At 44.6% G+C, this 19,264-nt stretch overlaps 1 protein-coding gene across 2 annotated transcripts in view; it reads right to left on the bottom strand.

Moving 5' to 3' along the window:
• The window catches only part of LOC106093090 (protein trapped in endoderm-1), a 340,633-nt gene that overhangs the window by 233,489 nt on the left and 87,880 nt on the right, over positions 1–19,264 (bottom strand). The window lies entirely within an intron of this gene.

The raw sequence follows: 19,264 nt of genomic DNA, 5'->3' as shown, positions 1-19,264 counted from the left end.
GTACTCTGGGAAAACCAAGCCAAATATCCCACAGTGGAGACTCCAGACAATGTCCTGCGGAGGTAGAAAAAGTCGGAACAGAAACGAAGGAAGCGCGCACGGCCCCTGAATCTTTATGAAAGACTGAGACTTCCAATAGGAGGCCACAGTCATCACGGAAGGGGAAGATGGTCGCTGAGAATGGAAGGAAGCCGCCCTCTTACGCCAGAGTGACAAGGAAGCACATCAGAGATAAGCTGACTTATGCAGTCATCAATATCGGCTGTGCGTCCGGTAGGATTCCACCAGATTATCGGTGAATATCCCCCAGCTCACAAAGGCTGGGGGATATCCAAAAGGAATAATAGAAGACGCATCGCTCCCAGGTTTATTGAGAGGCTTGTTGCGAATGATCCTAAGACACTTACTAATAGGGAGAGAGACTCCCTAGATAGGGCTCGGAGCTGCACAGTCTTCCACAAAGACTACTAGATTTGGAAACAGTACCGCAGTCAGCCAAAAGGCTGCGGTCACTTGGAGGGAATCCCATGCCTAAAATAACTAGGGCGAACAGTAGTAAGATGGGTCCAAGAACCTTTACTAATGTTGCTAGGGACAGTTTGGTCATGGTAGTTGTCGACAAGGAAGAAGAACAGGGCTGCATACTTAAAAATAATTGGAGTGGAATAGTCAATGGACTGTCAACAGTATACTACGATGCTTTTGCAGAATTCCCTGGGTCTCCTCCAGTTTGTGACGATGCTATCTGGTATCGGGGCCGATACAGACTAATTGCCTTTGGGGATCAACGCTCAATTGAAATGTATCGATGTGCGCTAAGAAGATTAGATAGATCTGGCCAGGTGCAGCACTAGATTTAGTCAAGGAGGAATATATTCCTTCCCGACCATTGGCACATGATTATATACTAAGGATTTCCTCAGATCCTGAATCCATACTTGGAAGACTAAGTGAATGTATTCCCAATCTTTCAACCGCCTACTGGAAGATTGGTAGATTAGATAAGACTGATGGTGACCGGAGTCTCGCAGACCTCAACAAGCCTGAAGGATTCAACAAGTTGAAACTGAAGGTGTATGTAAGCGGTGGTGTTGGAGAGTCAGGAGACGACTCAGCAGTTGCTGCTGAACCACATCGCTGAGGTCTGGCAGATTGCAGAAGACTGACAAATCCCATGTCACGATCAAAACAGGTGGTGAAGGCGGTGAAACCGGACTCGACAAGCCCTGTGTGGGTGGGTCATCCAGTTGGATTGGGTTCAAGTTGTGCGCCTGCGGGGAAGAACGGAACTCAACTGCTACTTCGACGGCAGCAGATAGTGACGCATCTAAGGAGGAATCGTCCACACCGCAAGCGTCCAGTGCCCTGAGGAAGAGGGATTCCACAGCTTTCTCACCTGCCTATGGATGCGTACGGAAGCAGATAAATCTCCAGCATTGTAAGGCCGCTTCGGCGACACTAAAGGTCCTCCTGATGGCTAGAGGATTTGACGTGGTTCTTATCCAGGAACCATGGGATTTAGTAGTAGCCAGCCTTGAAATAAACAAGTCGATTTAGAGATGCCGCCTACAAACCTTAAGTCGCTGGTTGAAGCCGCTTCTGTAATGAAGAGGAGCCTCATTGTAGAAGGTGATGCTAATGCACATCCCCAGATATGGGGAAGTTCGGATGTCAACGAAAGGGGTGAGCTGCTTATCGAATATTTTATAAGTTGCAACTCGGCGATTTGTAAAAAATGGGATAAACCAACCTATATTACGAGGAACAGGCAGAAGGTACCAGATATTATCTTTGTATCGGAAGATATAAGTGCAAGAATATGCGACTGGGAAGTGTTGGTTGACCACAGCTTCTCTGATCGTCGTTATATTAGTTTCAGCCTTAGAGAAAATACTGCAGGGGTCCCTCGGCTAAACAGAAGAAAGGCGGATTGGGATAAATTTCGGCACAAATTCTGCGCTTCTATCCCTTCTAGACCAGATATGCAAGTGGAAGCTGTGGAGGATATAGACATAGTAGTAAAGCGGATCACGAAGGCCTTGAATGACTCGCTTGTGTCAGCATGCCCTGGTTGGAGCTGGTTGGTCTATTAAAGGACTGCAGAAAACTCTTCCACAGAGCAAAAGCCACAAAAGCACCACACGATTGGGACATCTATAAGGCTGAGTTAAGAAAAAATAAGTGCGAGCTGAAAAGACTCAGAAAAAAGACTGGGTAGAATTTATCAGCTCCGTGGAGGATACATCTGAGACTTCTAGGCCAAGGATGATTCTGTCCTCGCGACCTTTTACAGTGGGGTATGTTCAGAAATCGGAGAATATATGGACAATGTCTAGTGAGGAAGCACTAGAACTACTGGTTGATAAACATTTCCCGGGAAATTTTCCAACGGACAACTTGGCGCCAGAAGAGGTTGTCACTGGTATGCATTTGTCAGAGGTTATTAGGAAAATTGTGCCAAAGCCGAAAATCCTTTGGGCGACGAGAAGTTTCGACTCCTTTAAGTCGCCAGACCCTGATGATATATCACCGGATGAATTACAAGCTGTGTCTTATAGACTGGTTCCCTAGCTTAGGGAGATATACTCTGCTTTTATCAGCATGTCATATATACCTGTGGAATGGAGGGACACGAATGTCATTTTCATTCCGAAAGCAGGAAAACCCGTACCATTCGACGGCGAATGATTTTCGCCCTATTAATCTCTCACCCTTTATGCTGAAGACTCTTGAGAGGTTGATAGAAACTTATCTTAGGGTAAAGATCCCTGAAGATCGTCTGTCGCGGCAGCAGTATGCATATACTAAAGACAAATCCACTGAAACAGCCCTTTACGACCTAGTCGGCTGCATAGAGGGTTCTCTAGCTATCAAGGATTCAACAATGGTAGCATTTCTTGACATTGATGGTGCTTTCAATAATGTAAAACCGACGTCAATCATGAAGAGCTGGAGATTCTAGGCATCAGCACTGCCGTACGAAAGTTTAATAATAACTTACTTACTAAAATATGCATTACGGCAGGTTTAGGATCTGTGCATCTAAAAAAAGATGAGTCAGCAGCGGACACCTCAAGGAGGTGTTCTGTCTCCCCTACCTTGGAACATAGTAAATAACACTATATTATTGTCTCTGGAAGAAAAAAGTGTAATAGGGGTCGCGTATGGTGATAACGTGGCAATTGCGGTTAGGGGAACGTGTTCCGGAGATTTACTTCAGGAAGATCTATGGGCAAAATGGACTACCAAAAGTTGTCTAGGCATAAATCCGTTCTTTTCAGTCTTTTTAGCAGGAGATACTAGTTACCTACAGTGGAAACTGTCTCCTAGGAAGGAGAGAATGTTTCATTTACAGAAAGCGCAAAATACCTGGGTGTTTTGCTGGACAGGGAATTGAACTTCAAATCCAACATTTTGGATTAGGAAGGAGGTATTGGATGTGACGATATGTTCGGAAAATCTAATCGATGAGGTTCAGGTTTGGATGGTCCATCGCTACATTAGGTTTAGAATAGCACGGCCAACGCCAAATCCGATAAGCTTCCGGAATAAGTTGAAAACCAACGGGACAAAATTCGGAAGACTACTCCGAAGAAGACTTGGGCAAGATAATTTAGATTGTCCAAACATAACAGACATTTACAAAAATGTCAACAGGATTACGACTGCACTGGTGGGATACTTCGAAGATAGTTGTCCTCTTCAGGAAAGGAAATCAGCCCAAGAAAAATCCTGGATGACCGCAAAGATTCGCAATATTGGGAAAGAGGTACGCAGACTTTTTAACAGAGCACGTCGGAAAAATGCGGAAGTTTATTGCGATGAATATTACACACGGCTCAAGGAATACAATAAGATTACCAGAGCGGCAAAACGTGCCCCATAGAAGCTTATATGCGGACAGGTCGATAGCGTTGATGACGCCGCCAAGCAGACGGGTTCAAATTCAAATAGTAACTCCTACCTGTTCCTGGTAATAAAGGTTGGTTTATACCATTTATTACAAATCGCCGGGTTCCAACTTATAATATATTCGATAAGCAGCTCACCCCTTTGTCTTTAAAAATATATATATTGAAATTTGCCAATAGAAAAAATTTTAGAAAAATGTTTTTTGGGACAGATAAGCATAATAAAAAGACTTCAAAAATGTATATGCAAAATGTTGTGTCGCAAAATACAAGATTTTATTGAAATTTTGACTTAAAAAAATAACATTGAGGTTAGGTTGTTTTTAAAGAGTTCTACGTTGAAATTTAGTCCTTAAAAAAATTCTTTATAATGTAGTTTTTACAAAATTGTTATTGAATTTTTTTATACAAATTTTGTCTTTGGAAAAAATTGATTTAAATGTTGTATTTATAAAAAAATTTAAGAAATCTTGAAGTTACAAAAGTTTTGTCCTTAGAGAATGTTACGCTGAAATATGAATGAAGAAAAATTTCATTTAATTTAAATTTTAAAAGGGGCATCCCTGGCTACAACCCTGATGAGAGTTATATGTAAATCTAAACCGAAATTTTGCATACGTATTGTGGCGTCAAATAAAACATATCGCGCTAAATTTTGTAAAGATCAGACAAAAACTATGGTTTCTATGGCGTTCGTCTTGGAACCTAAAAAAGAGACCTGTGCAAAATTTTATAGCAATCGGAGAACAAATGCGACCTGTACAACAATACATGGACACACAGAGGGACAGAACATGGCTAAATCGAGTTAGTTTCATTTTATCGTCTCTATAAAGGAAATTTAACCACAATCTTTCACTTTGTACTATAAAGAAGACTGAATGTAGATACGTTTTTAATGATTTTTTTTTTAAGTTGTGTTGACTCTAGTAGGAGATATGTGGGGTAAAAAATCCTTCGAGCTCTCAAAACGCAAAGCTGGATGCCCCAACTTACAAAAATATTTTTGTTACCCCAGGTGGTACCTTAACATGCAAACATTTTTTTGCGCCATCCAAGATTTAAGGTCTTTACGTCCATTTTACATGCCATTCATGTATGTAAATATGGCATTGTGATATACAATGCAATAGCACTACCAATATTAGTGCTGATGGGTCACACATGTAGAAGCGGATTCAACAGCAACTTAAGGTTTGAAGGCGGCATCTCTGAATCGTGTGCAATATATAGGGAAGCCAGCCAGTAGACTTATTTATTTCAAGGCTGACTACTTTTAATCTTCAGTGCATAGCGACGGATAAAGAAAAAAAATTAGACTACTCTTTGCAAGAATATAGGCTCTGTGTCTCCTATTCCCAGTACCCTTGAGTAGTTTAAATCCTGGAATTCTTAGTCCACGAACCATTCCTCCACGCACTTATAGTTTCTGGATAAGAACCACGTCGAATCCCCCTGCCATCAAGAGGACTTTTAGTGACGCGGAAGCGGTCTTACAATGGTGAAGATTTATCTGCAGAAACTGGACCACAGTCAGGATTCAGAACTTCCACCACTGTTGTGTTAGCCTCTTCTTCTGATTTCGTCATGAGTTCATCCTCACAAGATTCGTTAAATCTTGTCATGATGAGCTTCTGTACGCATCCAGGAGCAGGTAAGAAAGCAGTAGAACAACTCTTCTTCAAGTCACTGGACACTTGCGGTGTGGACGATTTCTCCTAAGATGATTCACTAACAGCTGTTGTCGAAGTACTTTTGAGTTCTGTCCTTTGTCGCTGGCGCACACCTTGAGTCCAGTTCAACCGGATGATCCACCCACACAGGGCTTGTCGGGTTCCGTTTCGATGCCTTCCCCTTCTGTCTTAACTGCTGTAGGGTCTCCTGCAATCCGCCAGACGCTAGCGATGTGGTCGAAAGTTCTCCAGGCAAGTGTTCAGCAACAACTGCTGAGTCGTCTCCTGATTCCTCAACCCCACCGCTGCTATAGACTTTAAGTTTCAACTTGTTGTCCGTAGGATACAACTCCTTCAGACTTGAGGTCTGTGAGGCTACCGGAGTTCGGTACGAATACTTCGGTCACCATCAGCCTCATCCAATTTACCAATCTTCCAGTCGGTAGCTGAAAGATTGGGATTGCAATCCCTTAGTCTTCCAAGTACAATATGTATTCAGGATCTTTAGGAAATCCTTAGTATCCAATCATGTGCCACTGATCGAGAAGGAATAAAGTCCTCCTTGACTAAATCTAGTGCTGCATCTGGCCGGATCTATCTATTCTTTTTTAGCGCACAACGATACCTTTCACTGAGCCTGAATCGTCACAAACTGGAGGAGACCCAGGATATTCCGCAAGAACATCGGAGTATGCTGATGAAGTCCATTGACTATCCCACTCCAATTATTCCTAGGTATGCCGCCCAGTTCTTCTCCCTTGTCGACAACTGCCATCACCAAACTGTCCCTAGCGTTATTAGCAAAGGTTCTTGGACCCATCCTACTATTATTCGCCCTAGTTATTTTAGGCATGGGATGCCCTCCAGGTGACCGCAGCCTTTTAGCTGACTGCGTCGCAGTTTCCGAATCTAGACGTCTTTGGGGTAGCTTGTGCAACTAATCCACAAGCCCAATCTAGGGAGTCTCGCTCCCTATTAGTGAGAGTCTTAGGATCCATCGCACCAAGCCTCTCAATAAACCTGAGAGCGATGCGTCTTCTATTATTCCAACCTCTTAAAGAGCGTGTTGGTTTACCGGGGAAAGCCGATGGCCTAGGCAAATTATAGGCATGCGTAGAATAGATTCGGCCTTGTGCTTAAGACTCGAACCAGGTGTCTCCGACAAAAGCCACTGCTGACCAGTCATCTGTCGGCTAGTGGAGCCTGGAGGAGCCGCTCCACCAGTCGATGTTTCAGTAGCACACAACATGCTACAGCCTAATACCACCACCGCAGCAGTTGGGTTATTGGAATCCATTCTAAGTCTTCTCCCGGGCTTTAGATCTGCCGCTCCAATGGAAACAGACGCAGATTAACAACTGCCTAATGGATACCTGGATGGAATAGTAAAAACGGACCACCCCAACGTTGACGACCCACGCAAACGAAAAAAGGACCATGATTTGCGGATCTGCACCTGGAATGTCCGCACTCTTTATAGAGAAGGTGCAGTATACGCGCTGGCGGATGTATTAGAGAAGTACAAGGCAGATATAACCGCCTTACAGGAAGTGCGATGGACCGGGAATGGCGTCACAACAACACTAAAGGGTGACGAACTATACTATAGCTGCCATAACACGAGGCATGAATTTGGCTGCGGATTTGTGGTTAGTCGGAGACTGAAACACCTAGTCTCCAGCTTTACTCCGGTGGATGAGAGGCTAGCCACAATTCGCATAAAAGCCAAATTCTTCAACATCAGCCTTATTTGTGCCCATGCCCCGACGGAAGACAAAGACTAGCAGACCAAGGATATTTTCTACGAGCGCCTAGAGAGAGAATATGACCGCTGCCCCGCCCATGATATTAAAATCGTTCTGGGAGATTTTAATGCGAAAATATGGAAGGAAGAAGTTTTTGGTCCAACAGTCGGAAAGGTTAGCCTCCACGAGATAACGTCCAGTAATGGGTTGAGGCTGATAGATTTCACCGCGGCAAAAAACATGGTAGTTAGTAGCACCAGATTTCTTTCGATCAAAACACGAGAAACCAAATTGATCACGTTGTGATAGATGGAAGGCATTCATCCAACGTGTTAGATGTACGATCGATCCGTGGAGCGAATATAGATTCGGATCATTACCTTGTTGCAGCAAAGGTTCGCACCCGTTTGAACATGGCGAGGAAAGTACGATCTGACACTGCACGGAAGCTGGACATTAAAAAGCTGCAGACACAACAAATGGCAGCGGCATACTCCACTCGACTGACCCAACTGCTTGATGAAAGCACTCCTTGTTCTGATGATATAATGGCGCAGTGGCAAACTATTGCCCACTCCATGGAAAATGCCGCGAAATCCGTACTTGGGTACCGAAAGCCTCCTCCAAAAAACCCATGGTACGACCAAGAGTGTCGAGATGCTACTGAAGCCAAGAATGCGGCATATAGAGCAACCCTGCAATCAGTAGCAACGCGCCAGATGAAGGAGAGGTATCGGGAGAAAAGGAAAGAGAAGAAACGTCTATTCCGCAGAAAGAAAAAGGAAATGGAAAGACGTGAGTGCGAGCGAATTGAGATGTACCAAAGAATTAAACACCAAACCGATGGCTTTGGTGCAGGCACATCTTCCTGCAGAGACAAAGAAGGAAATCTGGTAACTGACACAGACAACATGCTGAGGATATGGAAAGAACATTTTACCCAAATGCTAGTGTCCGATGTTGGCGGCGAAGAGGATACCGCAGAACCAATCCCTGATGATGGCATAGAATGTTTACCTCCTAGTCAGAATGAGGTCCAAGTAAAGAACAACAAGACAGCAGGAGCCAACGAGTTACCCGCTGAACTATTTAAGACCGGAGGCGACACGCTGATAAAGCGTATACATCAGCTTATCTGCGCAATATGGCTAGAAGAACGCATACCCGATGATTGGAACCTCAGCATACTATGTCCCGTACACAAGAAAGGAGACAAGACGGAATGTGCCAACTACAGAGGAATGAGTCTCCTCCCCATCACATACAAGATACTCTCGAGCGTACTGTGTGAAAGATTAAAACCTAAAGTCAATGCGATAATTGGGCCCTATCAATGCGGCTTTAGACCAGGTAAATCCACCCTAGACCAGATATTCACACTGCGCCCAATTCTGGAAAAGACCCGAGAAGGACAAATCAACACCTATCACCTCTTTGTTGACTACAAAGCCGCCTTCGATACTCCTTTACGTTCAAAGGTATTTCAAGCCATGTCTGAGTTTGGTATCCCTGCAAAATTAATAAGACTCTGCAGGATGACACTTGCTGATACGCGTTCCTCAATAAGAATAGGAAAGAATCTCTCCGAACCATTTAATACCAAACGAGGTTTCAGACAAGGAGACAGCCTATCGTGTGATCTCTTTAATATCCTGCTGGAGAAGATTATACGAGATGCAGAAGTGTATAGATATGGCACACTAATCACAAGAGAGCACATGCTACTTGCCTATGCCGACGATATCGATATCATAGGTCGGTCACGGGAAGTAGTAACTGCAGCCTTTGAAAGAATCGAAAGAGAGTCAGTGAAAATGGGTCTGGCAGTAAATAGAGATATGACGAAGTGGATGGTCTCCACTCTCAAAAAGCCTTGTACAACCGAGCAGATAAAGAACATGGAGAAAGTTGGGAACCACAACTTTGAGATAGTCAGTAACTTTATCTTCCTCGGCACCGCCGTAACCGAAACGAATGACACCAGTTTTGAGATAAAGCGAAGAATAATACTGGCAAACAGATACTACTTTGGACTAAGTAAGCAGTTTAGAAACAAGGCCACCTCTCGACAGACGAAGACTACACTTTACAAGACACTGATACTACCCGTGCTGTTATATGGTTCTCAAGCATTGGTACTTGTGAAAGCAGATGAGGCAGTGCTTGGAGTATTTGAGAGAAAGATTCATCGTAAAATATATGGACCATATGGCATATGACTGGGCTTGACTCAGAGGTCTTAATGTTAACCCAAAGGCGATTGAAATATGCCTGTTCATGAGGAAGACGAAGGTGGGCGAATTTAACGCACCACGTTTCCTCAATAAGACGATTTCGATTTCTGACAAGGTCAAATACTTAGGTGTGATCTTGGACAGGAAACTGAATTGGAAGTGTCACATTCAGGAGCGTACCGAGAAGGCTCACAGATGTTGGGGACTATGTAGACGGGCCGTAGGCTCGAAATGGGGCCTAAATCCTAGGATAGTCCACTGGCTCTACAGGAGCGTAATTAGACCTGTACTTACGTACGCCTCAGTAGTTTGGTGGACTACTATGGAGAAAAAGTGCAACATAAGGACCATACAACAGGTTCAGAGAACATGTTGTCTTGGCATAGGCGGAGCGATGAGGACCACGCCCACTAGGGCACTGGTGACTATTCAAGATATCCGACCCATTGACATACAGATTAATTGTGAGGCAGCCACTACGGCTATGAGACTTAAGGCGATGGGAGAATGGATTGAGGATGAGAGCAGCTCATACCATCGCGGTATAATCGAGGTGACGATAGGAAACCTGGAAGGAAGGGGAGAGGTTTCCGATCGGATACCTGAGATGAACCTTGAAGTTGAGTGCGACGCACTGCTGCCATCGGCACAGTCTTGGGTTGACGGAACCCTAGTTTTGCCATATGGAAGATCATGTTACACGGATGGATCAAAGCTAGAGGACAGAGTGGGCCTGGGGGTTTACATTGAAAACCCGGGGACTGACATCTGTTTTAGACTGCCTGACCATAATACGGCCCTCCAGGCGGAGATCCGAGCGATCACGGGTTGGGAGAAGTGCTGTAGTGCTAACACGAGGACATCGAGTGTGAAGATCTTTACGGACAGTAAAATTGCCATAAGGGCAATAACAACCAGGACGGTAAGGTCAGGAACAGTCTTGCAGTGTAAGAAGGAGATTAACGCCTTCTCTGAGGATGGGAAAATCCGCATCGTTTGGGTGCCGGCCCATAACGGATTAAGGGGAAATTAAGGAGCAAACTATTTAGCGGTGAAGACCAGAGGACTGCCGTCAATAAACTTGGTTAACCCGAAGCCTTTCGGGTCGACGCAGTCCGAGTTAAGGGAGTGGGCGACGAATGCGCATGCAACATTGTGGAAACGCGAAATGGTCGGTAGGACGGCGAAAATCCTATGGGGGTATCCATATCGTGAGAAGACGAGGCTATTACTGAAAGGAAGCAAGAAGGAGGTCAGTATAGCTATTGGTATCATAACGGGACACATAGGACTACGAGCTCACTTATTTAAAATCGGAGCGGCAAGTGATAGCATGTGTGGGGCATGCGGGGAAGATGATGAGACGTTGGAGCATTTCCTTTGTCATTGCCCGGCTTTCGCGTCCAGCAAACACCGGTACTTAGGTGGAGACACAATATCAGACATGAACCAACTTAGGGGAGTGGCATTGAAAACAATTAGGGATTTTGTAAGTAGCACGGAATTCCTAACCATGTTCATAGTGGCATGGGGCGAATTAATATCTGCACCCTCTTTTCAACCTAACCTAATACATTTTTGTTTACAGACAAATTTCAATAAAATCGTCATTGCAAAAAAAATTTTAAAGACAAAATTTCAACACAATTTTTTCATAAAGGCTGGTACTGGTTTTTTTTGGGGAAAATTGCCCAAAATCGTTCTTTTAGATGTTTGACAAGGTTACCTCAATTGATTTTTATTTTTTGGGTTTCTTTGGCCAAAACGTTGCCATTTACATATAAAAAATAATCCTTCACCAGTCAAATTATCAGCTGCTTACGTGCATGTGTAGACACAAATGTGAGTTTGTGGACCGTTCTCAAATTCATATATGTTGTTGTAATTTCAACCAAAATCCAGCCCTTCGATATTTATAAATAATGAAACACAAAACTATTTAGAAAAAAACGAATGCAGCTTTTATTATTGTAGTAGTTTCATTGGCAATATCAACCAGGACGGTAAGGTCACGAACCGACTTGCAGTGTAAGAAGGAGATTAACGCCTTCTCTGAGGATGGCACAATCTGCATTATTTGGGAGCCGGACCATAACGGAGTAAGCGGGAATGAAATGGCAGACGATTTGGTGGTGAAGGCCAGAGGACTGGCGTCAATAAACCTGGTCACCTCGAAGCTTTTCGGGTCGACGCAGTCCGAGTTGAGGCAGTTGGCGACGAATGCGCAGGCAACCCTGTGGAACAGTGAAACGGTCGGTAGGACAGCGAAAATCCTATGGGGGATCCAGATCGTGAGAAGACGAGGCTATTACTGAAAGGAACTAAGAAGGGGTCGGTATAGCTAGTGGTATCATGACGGGACACATAGGACCACGAGCTCACTTATGTAAAATCGGCGCGGCAAGTGATAGCATGAGTAGGGCGCGTTTTACAGATATCGACAAGTAGGTGGGGACACTATGCCAGACTTGAACCAACTTAGGGGAGTGGTATGTAAAACAATTTAGGATTTTGTAAGTAGCACGGAATTCCTAACCTAGATTTTTTTCGAGGTCACTTTTATGTATTTAGACCGCAAAACAGACCGATTACTGGCTTAGGTGTATGTCCATAGAGGCATGGGGTGGATTAATATCTGCACCCTCTTCTCAACCTGATCTAACCTACATTTTTCGAATTTTTATTTTTGATTTTATTTTTAAGAAAATCTTTATATATATGTATGTATATATACATTTTATTTTTATTTTTTTAATTTGTATGCATAAAATAAATACGCGTTATTTCTTTTTGGTTTTCCTATAGAAGTTTTTGAAATAGAACAATCATGCGAATTTCTTAAACATTTTGTATGAATGACGCCGGAAACGTCTACGCAACGCTCAAAACCCGTAGCCAGAACTGAAAATCACACCTCCGCCTTGCTGGTCAAACGACTAGTCCGGAGAGGTAAGCGAATATAATGTAATATGCTAACAGAACAAGCCCAACCCGCGCAGGGTTATGTCTACAGCCCCACCAACCTGGGAAGAAATTAAGGTCCTTTTGGTCTCGCTCAAAAACGGCAAATCAGTCGGTCCTGACAATGTACCTCCCGAGCTGTAAGGACGAAGGATCAGAAGTAGACATCCGCGAACGTATCAACAAGGCTAGTGCCTTTCTCAAACTCAATAAAGTTTAGAGTTGTAGTAGTGTGAAATCTATTATATTATATGGCTGTACAACTTGGAGGCCACGGTGGCGCAGAGGTTCGAATCCTGGAGAGACTATCAGAAAAAAATGTTCAGCGGTGGTTTTCCTCTCCTAATGCTGGCAACATTTGTGCGGTACTAGCCATGCAAAATTTCTCTCCAAAGAGGTGTCGCACCGCAGCACGCCGTTCTGACTCGGCTATAAAAAGGAGGATCATTGAGCTTAAAATTGAATCGGACTGCACTCAATGATATTTGAGAAGTTTGATCTGTTCCTTAGTGGAATATTCATGGGCAAAAATTGGAAAATTGCAATTTTACAACTTGGAACTTGACACAAGCGACTTCCCGCAAAATCCAAGTTTTAATAAATCTCTGCCTACGACAAATATTTCGATCTTTCTGGCCAAACAATATTTCAAGTGAAGACTTGCTAATAAGAACAAACACTACCCCCGCTTTAGGAAAGTTTTTCAAAACAAAAAAAAAAAAAATAAACAGAAAATTCAGAAAAATGCATGAAATCTTTATTTGAATCGATAATTTAATGTTTGAAGATTATTTCATGCAAATGTTGACCATGACAACGCCTCAAATGTTCCACTCGATAAGTCCAATTTTGACATACTCTTTCCAACATTTCGACCGTATATCTCATTGTTACACGAGCTGTGTAGCATGTGGTACCGTCGTGTTGAAACGACATATCATGCAAGTTAAGCTCTTGCATTTTTAGTCGCTCAATGGAAGAAGCGCGCGATGAACTTTCTTAACAGAGCACGAATTTTGATAATAAAATTCAATAATTTGCTGGCGTTGTTCGTTTGTAAGACGATTCATGGTTAAGTTATAGACCAAACTAAAGATGTTTGACAATGAAACAAAACACGAAACATGTGTGAGCTGTTTAACCAGTGTTGCCAAAAAGATAATAGCTAAAAAATTGAACTTGTGTGTGTGTTATTACAAAGAAGAAACTATTATTCAAAAGCTGAGAACGTTTTCTGGTTCGTGTTCCTTTTCTTTTTGTAAATTTGTAATAAAAACCCAACAAATTTTAAGGTTCGAAGAATTAAATTATATCATTATTCTTGCAATCCAAAGACATTTTATAACAACCTTAATATTGAGCCAATAAAGAGACGATCACCACAATGATATTATTTAAGAAAAGCACCTAAGTAAGAAAAATTACAAATCTTTGAGTAGGCAATTGCATATTGCAGTTTTCCCAATTGTTTGCCGCGATAAGAGTCATTGACCACATAAAACTTGAGAGGACTTTAATGGAAATCCAATTTCAATTATATATTAGGATCAAAGAGATATGTCTCCTCCATTGATTTTACATTTTCGTTGACGCGTAAAAGATTTAACAAATAAAACAATCAATAAAAATATCCACGTTGCAAATGTAACATTATTATTATTTCTACAAATTGTTTGCTTATGAGCAACGGAAGCCAATCGTTGTCGTTCTATCAACACCGTCAGCGGATAACTGCTGGAATATGTGCAAAGTGAACGTACATATAGGCCATTATTATCTTGTTATTAGCAAAAAGAAAAAATTATTTACTGTTTTGAAATTGGTTAATAAAAATATAATAACAAAAAAATTAAAAATGCCCTATGTTCGCACTGAACTTTTTATTATTGGTCATATTTGTTTGTAAAATATATATTTTATACTATTCCAAATCCGGCGAAAATCCTATGGGGTGATCCGGATCGTGAGAGGACGAGGCTACTACTGAAAGGAAGTAAGGTGAAGCTTTTTGTATCATAACTGGACGCATTGGACCACGAGCTCACTTATGCAAAATCGATGCGGCAAGTAATAGCATGTGTGGGGCATGCGAGGAAGATGATGAGACGTTGGAGCATTTCCTATGTCATTGCCCGGCTTAACGGATAAAAGACACCAGTGGGGACACAATACCATACATGAACCAACTTAGGGTAGTGGTATGGAAAAAATTAAGGATTTTGTACGTTGCACGGAATTCCTAACTTATTATTTTCGTGGTTACTTTTTTAGTATTTAGAGCGCATGACATGCCGATTACTGGCTTAGACGTATTAATTAGGTGGATTAATATCCGCACTCTTTTCAACTTAATCTAATCTTTGACAGCTTTGGTATTAACAAAACTTGCCTTTGATGATTGCTTGGAAACTTTGTTGTTGTTGTAGCAGTTTATTGTGTTCTATCTTTCGTCTGCTTGATTCTGTTGAGTGTCAAGACCCATGAACTCTGCGACTAAGATGGGGTGCGTCCAAAGGGATGTGGGTCTGAGTCGAGTGGGTCTGGCCGGGCAGTTAAGCAGGTGACGCGTATCATGCGGTCCCTGTTTACAATCGGGACATACATCTTGCACGTCGGGATCAATCCTAGCTCTGTAGGAATTGAGGCGGCTGCATCTGCCGGAACGTAATTGAGCCAGAACTACTCTGGTTTGCCAGGGGAGGTCGATTTGCTTGGAAACTTTCTTACTAGTATGCTTCGAGTTCTTTGTGTTCACGTTACGCAATCCCATGGCAGCCGGTTGTACGCACCGGATTGACCCGATGGAATCTTCATCGGCAAGGGCTGCCGCCTCAGTGTACGTGTTCGTCTTTTTTCGTCATGGGAGAGGCACATCCCGGAGTGCCTTCTCCGTATGCTTTTGGTCCGTGCCGGGATTGAAAAGAACCCCGGACCCTGGTTCTGTTCCGTTTGCCAGAACCGCCTTCATCATCGGTCAGTGTCGGTGAGGTGTAACAGGTGCTTGGAGTGGGTACATTTCCGTTCTTGCTCTGGCCTAACTTCGCTACGGGAGTATAGTCATACTGGCTATGTCGCTAGGTGCTGTGCGAACATAGCCAGCAGTAGGTCACAAGCGTCGCCTTCGGCGTCCTCTTCGTCGGACTATGTGACCCCCCCGACCTCTCCCGTACGCCAATTTATGCAAAGACAGCACCCTAGCCCTACTATTGCCAGGCCAGTGTCGGGAAATGTATCATTCTTGCAGTTAAACTGCAATGGACTGCGAGGCAAGATTGATGAGATTGTAGATTTCATGAGTCGGAAGAGCATATCGGTCGCAGCGATCCAGGAGACAAAGCTGACTAACACCTGCAGCTTGCACAGTTGTCACGGCTACAATGTGCTACGTAAGGATCGCTCAAGGAATGGAGGTGGGGGATTGGCCTTCGTTATACACCATTCCGTGCAGTATAGACCTATCTCGCCTGCGCTTGACGCTAGTGACCCATACATGGAATGTATGGGGGTAGCAGTCAGGTCTGGTACTGCCGAGATAGAGATATACAACGTGTATATACCGCCGGTTGGCAGCTGTGTCCCGATTACTGGCCAGGCCTACAGCCCCGACATAAGTGGGTTGCTATCTGGCCATAGTCGTCTGGTTCTGGAGGATTTTAGTGCACATCACTCGTCATGGCATTCTCCCCTAGGTAACGACCAGCGTGGCATAGCTTTGGCAGAGCAGATAGATAGCTCCACGTTTTGCACGGTGAATGAGGATGCCCCCACTAGGATTACGAGGAGGTGCAGCAGCTCGCCAGACATCTCAATCGCATCCCCTGATCTCCTGAGTGACGTATCCTGGCAAGCCGTCATCTCTTTGGGGTCAGACCACCTCCCCATAATCCTCACCATCGACCGACCACCCGACTTCATAACCTCTGAGCGCCGGACGTTCATCAACTACAAGAAGGCCAATTGGACTGGCTTCAGAGAGTATACCAATCGCCGCTTCAATGAACTGCCACCCCCCTCTGATGTGCTTGTGGCCGAGAGGAAATTCCGAGACATCATCAACGCAGCAGCCGCTCGCTTTATACCAGCCGGTCGAATACCGCAAGTGCGACCCAATTTCCCGGCGCAAGCAGTGGTACTCGCAGACGAGCGTGATGGGATTCGTGCTATGGACCCCGCTAACCCCAGAATCAGCGAGCTGAATCTGGAAATAAACAGGGTAGTCAACGAACATAAGCGGAATTTGTGGCTGGAACACTTGGAGCAATGTAACTTTGGCACCGGTGCAGGCAAATTGTGGGCCACTGTTAAGTCTCTCTCGAACCCCGGTAGACGGGACGACAGGACCTCAGTCACTTTTGGCGAGTTAACCGTGACTGATCCGAAGAGATGCGCCAGGTTGTTCAACCGTCAATTTATCGTGCATCCCGAGAGAGACAGGGCAAGGAGGAGAGCCATTCGCCGTATTCGTGGTCTCCGAGCCGATGAATAGCCATCACAATTTACCGTGGGCGAAGTTACGAATGTCATCCGTGGCGCCAAATCTTCCAAGGCGTTGGGCCCCGACGGAATCTCTACATTGATGCTGAAGAATCTGGATTTACCTGGAGTTGAGTACCTTACCACTGTCCTTAACTTGTCATTGAACACTCTTTTAGTTCCCGATGTCTGGAAAATGGGCAGAGTGATCCCGCTACTGAAGCCTGGTAAAGACCCGAGTTTGGGGGAGTCGTACAGACCGATCTCCCTTCTCTCACCAGTGGCTAAGACGCTTGAGGCATTACTCCTCCCGAGCCTCGTAGGAGAATTTCCATTCGCCGAGCATCAACACGGATTTCGGAGACTGCACAGCACAACAACAGCTTTGCATGCCATCACCACACACATTTGCCGTGGCTTCAATCAACCCAGGCCATGTGATAGGACGGTCCTCGTGGCACTGGACCTATCGAAGGCATTCGACACGGTCAGCCATGCCAAATTATTTGATGACATCGCCAACACGTCCCTCCAGCCAGGCCTGAAACGTTGGGTCGCGAATTATCTGTGTGACCGCCAGTCATTTGTGGAATTTAGGGATAAGAAGTCAAAACACCGTAGAGTGAAACAGGGAGTTCCCCAAGGTGGGGTGATATCTGCGGCTCTGTTTAACCTCTACCTATCCTCCATCCCACCTCCTCCAGACGGCATAGAGATCGTATCATATGCGGACGACTGTACGGTCTTGGCATCAGGCCCCCCACCCATTGATGACATCTGCGATAGGTTGAACGTCTACCTCAACGAGCTTGCCTCATATTTCGCTGCAAGAAATCTGAAGATATCCGCCACCAAATCTTCAGCCACACTGTTCACTACAAATACGCGTGAGGTGAATTCTGAGCTGACTGTGATGGTCGATGGAGAATTGATTCCGACCATCAAGTGTCCCAAAATACTTGGCGTCACATTTGACAGCTCCTACACTTTCTCCCCACATGCCACAGCAATCTGCAATAAAGTCAAAAGTAGAAACAAGGTCCTCAAGTCACTCGCCGGCAGCACTTGGGGTGCAGACAAAGAAACCTTGTTGACCACGTACAAAGCAATTGGCCGGTCTGTGGTAAGTTATGCAGCGCCAGTGTGGTCACGTCAGCTTTGTGACACGCAGTGGAATAATATTCAGATCTGTCAGAATGCCGCCCTCCGAACTGCGACGGGCTGTCTCCTTAGTTCTCATGTGGACCACCTCCATCAGGAGACAAAAATCCTACCAGTGCGAAGACATAACTACATGCTGTCTAAGCAATACCTTTTGGGCTGTTATCGCAGAAATCATCCAAATCATCATCTTGTGGATAGATACCCACCGCCCAGAAGCCTTAAGGTAGATCTACACGATCTAGAGCGTGAGGTCCAGCGCTACAAGAGAGAACCTCTAAATCAAGCGGCATATCAAGCGGGTCTGAACAACATTCATGCAGACACGGTAGCAGACGCGGCTACCGGGTGAATGTAGTCCTTGGAGAACGACCGCCACCCATTGCACCCGAAGAAATCGACCTCCCCCGGCAAACCAGGGAGGTGGCTCAATTACGTTCCGGCAGATGCAGCCGCCTCAATTCCCACAGAGCTAGGATTGAATCCGACGTGCAAGATGTATGTCCCGATTGTAACCAGGGACCGCACGATACACGTTACCTGTTTAACTGCCCGGCCAGACCCAGTCGACTCAGACCCAGATCCCTGTGGACGCACCCCATCTTAGTCGCGGAGTTCCTGGGTCTTGACACTCAACAGAATCAAGCAGACGAAAGATAGTACACAATAAACTGCTACAACAACAACAACGTTACAGTACCCTTCCTTGTGCCCAACTCGATTGCACTGCTTACAACAATGATTTTTGTATTGACATGCTTTTGAGTAATGCATGGAACCGCAAAACTAAAATGGTGTGGTTGTCGTTGTTGTTGTAGCAGTGTATTGTACACTGAGGCGGCAGCCCTTGCCGGTGATGGACTTCATCAGGTCAATCCGATACGTACAACCGGCTAATGATATTCCTTTGTCGCTGTAGTAGCCACATTTTCATGCGGAGGTGGCGATCTTCGTCAAGCTCCTGTAGGTGAGCAAGCTCGTTCTGAGTCCAAAGGACAGATTGCCGAAGGAACAGGATGGCCATTGGTTATTTAAAGGCGCCATTGTCATATCAAGGGAAAGGAAAGTAGCTGTAACTGCAGTCGCGGACAATCAGCGGTATCGAG

The sequence above is a fragment of the Stomoxys calcitrans genome, chromosome 4, assembly GCF_963082655.1.
Source record: "Stomoxys calcitrans chromosome 4, idStoCalc2.1, whole genome shotgun sequence".
Classification (NCBI taxonomy): Eukaryota; Metazoa; Arthropoda; class Insecta; order Diptera; family Muscidae; genus Stomoxys; species Stomoxys calcitrans.
Note: the sequence above shows the minus strand (reverse complement) of the source record. Positions and strands in the feature narration are given on the sequence as shown.